An 8,795-nucleotide genomic window follows, 5' to 3' on the forward strand; every position below is an offset into this window, starting at 1 on the left:
GTTATAATAAGCATTTATAATAGGAAGCAATTAGCACAAAAGTCACAAAAATTAACCTCATCCACCAAAAATCCCAGTACTGTGTTAATTATGAATTTATAAATTGGAGTCATTAGTCATATAGAATTAAATAGTTGGTAAGGTGAAACAAGTTTGCCCAAGAATCATCAACTTAACTTGCACAGAAAAAACCAAGCATTCTAACTGTTCTAATGGGCATGAAGCCTGCAGATAATTACCCGTACCATACTGTCATACTAATTTGGTAACGTACTGGTACCAATATTTACAGTGGTAAAGGTTTGGAGGAAGATCTCTGAATAGGATAATCGTATCATTCTATAATAATTGACAGATTGATGATAACTCGTCTACATGGACAATTCACCAGAGAGAACTCGCCTAATTACACAGGGGTTGGTTTTTTTGTCTATTCACATTTTCTATGGCAAAGTTTTAAGATTATATAAGTGTAATTTCAATATTTCCAAGGCTCCAATAGCAAGAAAACACTTCGATATTCTCATTTTGACTGGTATTGCCTCCTTACCGGTACCGGCATTATGGTACCGTACTGGTACGTAGCACTAGCCTGGCCTACCTGGAAATAATTCAATATGCTCCATAGAAATTAAGTACCAAATAAGACTGCTTGATTGTCCATTTCATTGTTGTAAACTGCTTGTCTGAGAAAGTCTGACTTTCTTCTGACTTTGATCGGATGAAACGTTACAGAAATACATTTGGGTTAGTGTGCAGCTGGACTCTTTAAATGAAATAATTCATTAGGATAGGATTTACATATTTATCCCGGGGGAGAGGAAAGCCGATAAGACGGCTTATCCATATGGCGAACCACGGCCTCTCGTCCGGTTACCATTCCAAGTCGGGTATGGGATTAGTTTTACTGTATTGCTGTATTGTTTGTTTTCGGAAGCATGGACTTGGTAGTAGAGAAAGCCGTAACCGACCAGCGGTTACGTGAACCACCCAACGACGGCGAGGAGTCCAGCAATCCTCTCGCACATAACCATCCCTGCATGGGATTCGAACCTGCGAACCCATGCAGAGTAATTAGAGGTGCGGTGGCGAGCGTACCGGTATTCCTAACGCTTAGCCCGTTGAGCCACACCTTCGCGTCATTGTTGCCATTTACAAACTTGCATGTTTCACGAAGAAGACACTTACCTTATAGTTACGAGAAATACGAGTTACCACATTTGCGCTGCCGGTATATGCGCTGCTTCCAATAAATGAGGTGAAAATCCAAATTTTACCAGCTGTAGGGGAATTCCCATGGTCAGATAATCTCAGTTTATGTTTATGAATAGTTCTCGCTTTTGCGAAAATGATATTTTCATGTTAATATGAGAGTATTGTGGTAAATTTAATAACGATTCTTCAGAATTGAGCCAATTTCTATATGCAGCAAGTTTGACCCAGATAATAAGACCGTCATTCAACTTGGCAAGTGCAGTTTCAAATATTTTGTAGCGTCTGAACTGAACTCTGAGGCTGCCGCAAAACCAATGGACCTTTACCCGAGCATCGACTTCCTTGTTTACCTCGTGACATTGGCCAATCAGCAAGATGCAAAAAGTGACATAACAAAGCTCCATTTTCGTATCCGCTCAGACAGATTTTCAGCCGTGATCGTAAACATTACTTCATTTTCGCGTTTTTGAACTTTATTCGTTAGTTTTCAGTTGTGTTTCGGAAATTTAAATATAAATCAGATAATTCAATGATCACTCTGTCTTCCTATGAGGTTTAATTTAATTGCAGTAATAAAAAAATAGTGTAGAAATAGCTGTGATAGACCAGGCAAGCGGTTCCCAAACTAAGGGTCGCGACCCACTGGTGGGTCGCAAAAGAAATCTTAGTGGGTTGTGAAAAGATGTAGAAAGCTTTGATTAAATATACTGGTTATTAGGATCGTTGGCGACTCGAATACGTAAATCTTCAAAAAGCCAAATTAAATTGAAATTCTAATCTGTGAAAGTTTCCTTTTCACGATCTTCTCAAAGGAACCCAAATTTGCTACACAAAAAATTACCATGTGGCTTTTTTACGCATAGCAGTTTTGTTCACTGTACAGCACTTCTTACCGTGTTTCCCCAAAATTTAGACAGGATTTAGATTTATTTTCTTTTGAAGAATAACACTATGATTATTTTTAGAAGAGGTCTTCTGTGTTCATTTTTCAAAAATAAAATTACATTGTAGAAAATCACGAGATTTTTTGATAAAAAATTATATAAAAACGGACATCAGTGGTTTTATTTGTATTTCCTATACAAAAATCAAGTGACAAATATCATAATTGTGACATCAGACAATCTTGAACAGTGGTGTGATCTTCACCTTACCTCAGGTCATTGAACCTTTCCTCTCCCACACATTTTAAATTTATTTTAAGAGTAGGGTTTAATTAAAATCATTTTTAAAATTCAAATTAAGTCTTATTTTCAGGCCAGGTCTTATTTTCGAGAAAACACGGTAGTTTTGCGTTGATTAGCCATTGCTGTGTTCTGTGCTATGTCATAAAAAGTTAAATGGGACGCCATAAGCTGTGATAATAAACAGTGGGTCCCAACTCTAAAAAGTTTGGGAACAACTGGACTAGGCTAAAAAATTTTATTGGTACTTTTAAAAAACAGATTGTTGTATGCGATGAATAATAATGATGGTTTGAAACAAATACCCCATTTTACAGGCGCCAACTCGCGAAACGACTCTTAAAATAGAGGACTTGCACGGGTCACGTGACCTTGTTTACTGGACGGCAATAAAACAAAAACGTCCATTTGGCTCCTGTCAGTTGCAAGTCGTATTATACGTTTCCGTTTTGTTTGGCTGTTGAAAATGGTTATTTCGTATTGTTCCGTTGGCTGTACGTATAGTATAGACAACGAAATTGATCTTCAGTTATATTCTACTGTTTCCAAAAGATCCGGAACGTCGCGCAATGTGGATATCATCTATTGGCAGGACTGCTTGGTGTCAAGTCCAGAAGCCATCTCACTCGTGTTTCACTGTTTGCGGACAGCACTTCGTTGATGGTGAGTGATAATGTGCCGTTATCAATTTTTTAAATATTCATAAGTTCCCTCATTTCAATGGAAAGCAGATGACAAACTACTGTTATTGGTAGGCCTACTTGCAGACTTGACTCGTGTAAGGTATTAATCAATAATTGCCATAGGGTATTGTTTCCCTAGTTACAGGTAATCCATTAGTAAGTGTGAAAAGTTGAATAGATAACTGAAGTTTAACACCAGTGCTAATGCAAAAAACAACCAGAATTCAATTGAATTCTCCATCTAAGAATACGCTCGCCACCGCATCTCTGATCCCCCTGGGAGTTTCACAGGTTCCAATCCCATGCGGGGATAGTTATGTGCGAGGGGATTGCAGCTCTCCTCCCACTGAGGGTGGTTCACACGACCGCTGGTCGATTACGACATACCCCACCATCAAGTCCATGCTTCTAAAACAAATAACTGGCTAACTAATCCCGACATAGAATGGTAATCGTACGATGTTGCACTTTGCAATCTGTCCCCAACCACAGATAAATTCTACCCTAAAAACTACCCACATTGGTAGGCATAGTTGCGTTTTGAATTGAAAAAAATCTTCATTAATGGTCAAAAAGTGTTGTCTGATTGTTTTGTTAGTTTACAGGTAATTTATTACTGATCTGATACACAAACTTGGCACTGTCAAATGATGATTAGTGTTTAATTTATTTTCAGAAAAAAGGGAAGATAACCCATTATCAGCTGGTTATATGTCCCATCGATATTTGAATTTTCGCCATCCCCATAGAGGGGGATTTTGAAGAAAGGAAAAAGGCAGGATCATTTCAACAAATTCTGTTAACTTGTATGCGTTGCAATATTAATTTGCAGTTGTTAGCATAAACATTTAATGTGCCTTTCGACTAGACCTACCACACTTTAAAAAAGCCGCCTACACCCCTTTTCACTAGAACCATAATACTGTAAAATATTTGATAGAAATTACCCCCGAGGCATCATATCTTCCATTTGAAAGGGCTATGGAGGAAGATACATTTTTTACTATAAATTATGGAATGTTACTTCCAGGTTATCTTATCCTTGCTTATAGATGTCTTGAGGTTAGTGACTCCAACTGACCCATGCATGCCACACTGAAAATTCTCTTGTGTAGGCTACCCATAAAATAAGGCTGTTGGAGCCTTATCTGAGCACAATGGATTCATGTGAAACACGTAATATGCATTTAGAGGCAAAAATACCCCATCCTGAGCAGCACCGATCCACAACCTCTTGCCTATGGAACCAAAACATTAGACAAATTGGTGTACTGTGCGCATTCACAAATCTTTGCGAATCAAGTGTGCCTTTTGACTAAAGAAAATTTAGCATTGAAATGGTCAATCTCAATATCAACCTAGTATCTGCAGATAAAACCAATTGTTTTTTAAAAATACATTTTTGATGTGCCTCATTTTTCAAATATAATTTATAATAACTGTAAAGTGTGATATATTTGGTACCATGAATACCATTTGCAAATTAGCTTGGGTTACACTCCTCTCAAATAAAAGTTTAGACTCTTAAGTCATATCTCATAATATTCTTTAAACAAAAGGTTGCGGCTAGCCGGCTACCCATCAGAATTTCCTTTCAGGTCACAAAGTCGCAATATTACGCCTCGCTAAGTTTCATTGGCGACTGTATCTGGTTGTAGTATCGGTGTCCAACTTTAGACTGAAACCTTCACTACCAGACCCACCGAAACAATTTTTTTTCTTGATAGGGTCGTCTTGAAGTTGCTTTCGTTAAAGCACAATGGACACTTTATCTCCACCAATCCACAGTAATCACAAGTTACTTTGTCATTACGATAATCATCAATAAATTGATACTGAGGATGTATTATCAAGTCACGCAAGCTGAGGTCTGTGCCACTGTGGTCTTGTTGCAACTAATACTTTGCCATCCATCTATTCCATGGTCTCACCCATATATGTAAGATAATGGATACAGATAGAGTTTTCATAAAATCTTACGATCAAGGAGTGTGAAATTTAGGTCCATATCCCACCACAGCCACTAGTCGTAAATAAATTTGATTCCGGGTAGATTATCTTTTTTACCAATGACAATAAAAAGACATTTTAGATCAGTTGTACAAGCACCATTAGGATAGGATTTATCTGGCTTCTGTTTTCAAAAGCATGAACTTGGATGGTGGGGAATGGTCGTAACCGATCAGCGGTCATGTGAACCACCCTCGGTGGGAGTAGAGCTGCAATCCTCTCTGAGATTGAAACCTGTGAAACTACCAGGGTGATCAGAGATGCGGTGGCGAGTGTATTCCTAGATGGCGAATTCAATTGAATTCTGGTTATTTTTTGCATGACCACTGGTGTTAAACTTTAGTTAGCTATTCAACCTTTCACACTTAGTAATAGATTACCTGCTAATTAGGGAAAATATACCTTATATCAATTGATTATTAATTCCTTACTGTCTTACACAAGTCAAGTCTGCAACTGCAAGTAGGCCCACGCCTAGCCCTACTAATAACAGTAGTTTGTCATCTGCTTTCCATTGAAATGAGGGAGCTTGTGAATATTTAAAGAAATTGATAACAGCACACTATCACTCACCATCAACGAAGTGCTGTCCGCAAACAGTGAAACACAAGTAAGATGGTTTCTGGACTTGACACCAAGCAGCTCTGCCAATAGATGATATCCACATTGCGCGACGTTCCGGGTCTTTTGAAATCAGTGGAATATAACTGAAGATCCATATCGTTGTCTAAACCAGTGATTCCCAAAGTGGGCGATATCGCCCCCCAGTGGGCGAAAACGATACAGGGGGGGGCGAAAAAGTCTAAGGGGGCGATAGGGGGGCGATTTCGCGAAAGCTGTTTTATGTTCGGCGCACTTAATTCTGTACTCTGTGTGCATTCGCAGGCTTGAAACGTGTGGGCGATATTCACACGCGAAAGAATTTCTGGTCTCGTCTTTGCAGTAAGGTAAGGTAGTTTGCGTATCCCAGTGGCCGGCAAAATACTGCCGAAGTAAAATAATCTGGCCCGGGACCATTCACTGAATGGACCTTTCCCCGACCTTTGACCGCGGAAAATTCTTTCCATACTTTACCATTTTAAAATTTTCGGTGCTTATTTTAAGAGTGGTTTCGCGAGCTGTGGCCTGTAAAACGGGGTATTTGATTCAAACTATCATTCTAATACACACCATTTAACAATCTGTTTTTTAAAAGTACCGATAAAGATTTTTAGCCTAGTCTATCATAGCTATTTCTACACTAATTTTTGATTGCTGTATTTAAACTGAAACTCATAGAAAGACAAAGTAATCATTGACTTATTTGATTTATATTCAAATTCCCGAAAAACAACTAAATACTAACGAATATAATTCAAAAACGCGAAAATGAGGTAGTGCTCACGACCACCCCTGAAAATCTGTCCGAGTGAGAGTGTCTGAGCGCCTGCGAAAGGGGGCATTGTTACGTTTTTTGCATCTTGCTGATTGGCCAATGTCACGAAGTAAACATGGAAGTCTATGCCCGGGGAAATATCCAAACGGCGGGTTGGACGATGAAAATTTTTTATTTATAATCTACGCTCGAGGAGTAAATTACATTTTTTTACGTAACAGAATTTATCGTGAGACACGTTTAGAGTAAATTATACTATATCCTAACAATTTAGTGAACAGCCACTCGTTTAACGAGCCTACAATTTAATTATAATTAGACAAATGGAAACACGCAGAAAAGTTGATGCTGAGTGCAGGGGTTCAATAGCGCAGTAAATATTCGAATATATTGCAAAGTAATAAGGAAATAAAATTCATATTCATATTCGGGAGATTCATCACTGCTTATATATATATTTATCAAAATTTCACAAATCGTGCGAAAATATTCACTTCGATGTTTGGAAGTACATATTTGTGCAAACCATTATTTTCGAAAATGCACATTACAAAGAACAAGCAAAGAAGTGGGTTTGGTGATGCCCATTTAGAAATTTTTTCAATCTTGGCGTCGTAAAGCTATTCAGCGCGATGCAGCAACAAGACAGTGTCACATTAAATGTTATTGTAATATTTTTTTAATAAGACGACTGAGTTGAGTTCACGATTGTCGCAGTTTTCGCGTGTGTTCCGTTTTTAACTCTCAAAAAATATATGCTCCCCGCAAAAGACTAGCAATCCTGAATTTTGTCCTGCGAGCGACATAAAATTTACCGACCCCTGGGCCGTAGCCGATAGTCAGTCACGGCTTCTTCCACATCCGAGTCCATGAATCCAAAAAAAATGGCTGGGTAATTATGGACTGGAGGCCGCGATAGGATGAGGAATCGGGGATGGATTTTTTCGAAGTATTTTGGTGCAGGTCATCAGGCTGTACGAATGAATGAAATGTACGAAAATCATTATTATAAGTTTGGGAAAATTATTTTTGTTCTTATTATTTTAATGTGAAATGGGGTGAATTTAGGAAGTGAAATGCTATAAGGCAAGAGTACACGGCGGTTTTTGAGGAGGTAGGACCCTGGATTCTTTCATTTCCGACCTATTATATGGTGAAAAAGAGGTTTTCAGCCGTGCTACTATTGCTATTAGAACAATAAAATCACCTTTCCATCAGTAAATGGGGTAATTTTAGATATAATAAAAACCTCGCTGAAGAACACCAAGCTCATCTATCTCATTAAAAAACACTATAAACTATGATTTGTCTTCTTATTTGGTCTGTAATAAATTCGTTTCTGACTTTATATTTTTTTGTAGTGCAGGGGGGCGATGAAGTTGTATAAACTACTTTAGGGGGGCGATGGTCAAAAAAGTTTGGGAACCACTGGTCTATACTATACGTACAGCCAACGGAACAATACGAAATAACCATTTTCAACAACCAAACAAAACGGAAACGTATAATCCGACTTGCAACTGACAGGATCCAAATGGACGTTTTTGTTTTATTGCCGTCCAGTAACCAAGTCACGTGACCCGTGCAAGTCCTCTATAAGCCCCGAAAATTTCGCAATGGTAAAGTATAGGAAGAAATTCGGAAGGGTCAAAGGACTGGAAAGGTCCATTGTTTGTCTATTCCAGGGTGGTCCGAGGTTGTCGGCCTCGTGGGCCACTCTAATATTTTTGTATTGTTCGCGGGCCACAATAGTGCCAAGAATAGATAAACAGTACAATACAATATATATATGTGCAATACAAAAAAACTTTTTTAATGTCCAGACACCTTGATCATTATTTGTCATTTATCGAGCTAAAACATTCAAAAACTACCGAAAAACTCAACGAAACGAGCAAAAATCTCACTATATGTACATTTAGTGTATGATTTCAAACTCTTCCTAACAGAAAAAGTGCCATAAGTCGCCGACACAACTTGCAGACATATTAAGCAAGCATTGTGGTATTTTCCCGGTCATATTCAGTCTCAAAATCTGTTTGAATTGGTTAGCTTTCTTTTCAAACTCATGTTTAAAAAATACCTTACAAATAACTGCAGAGATTCATTGATTACCGATTTTTACCAAATTTGAGATATAGGAGGGTAATCACTGAGTTTTCTGACATATGGGCAGCATTTAATGTAATACTATTTGGGCTGGTTGCAATAAAACATCCGGCGGGAATTATATTGTTCACTCATTACATTAATATTTAGTTATCAGGCATAGCCAACCTAGGCTAATGAATGAATTCCTCATTCGATTTTTAGATTTCTATAAAGCTT

This window comes from Styela clava, chromosome 5 (assembly GCF_964204865.1).
Source record: "Styela clava chromosome 5, kaStyClav1.hap1.2, whole genome shotgun sequence".
Taxonomy (NCBI): Eukaryota; Metazoa; Chordata; class Ascidiacea; order Stolidobranchia; family Styelidae; genus Styela; species Styela clava.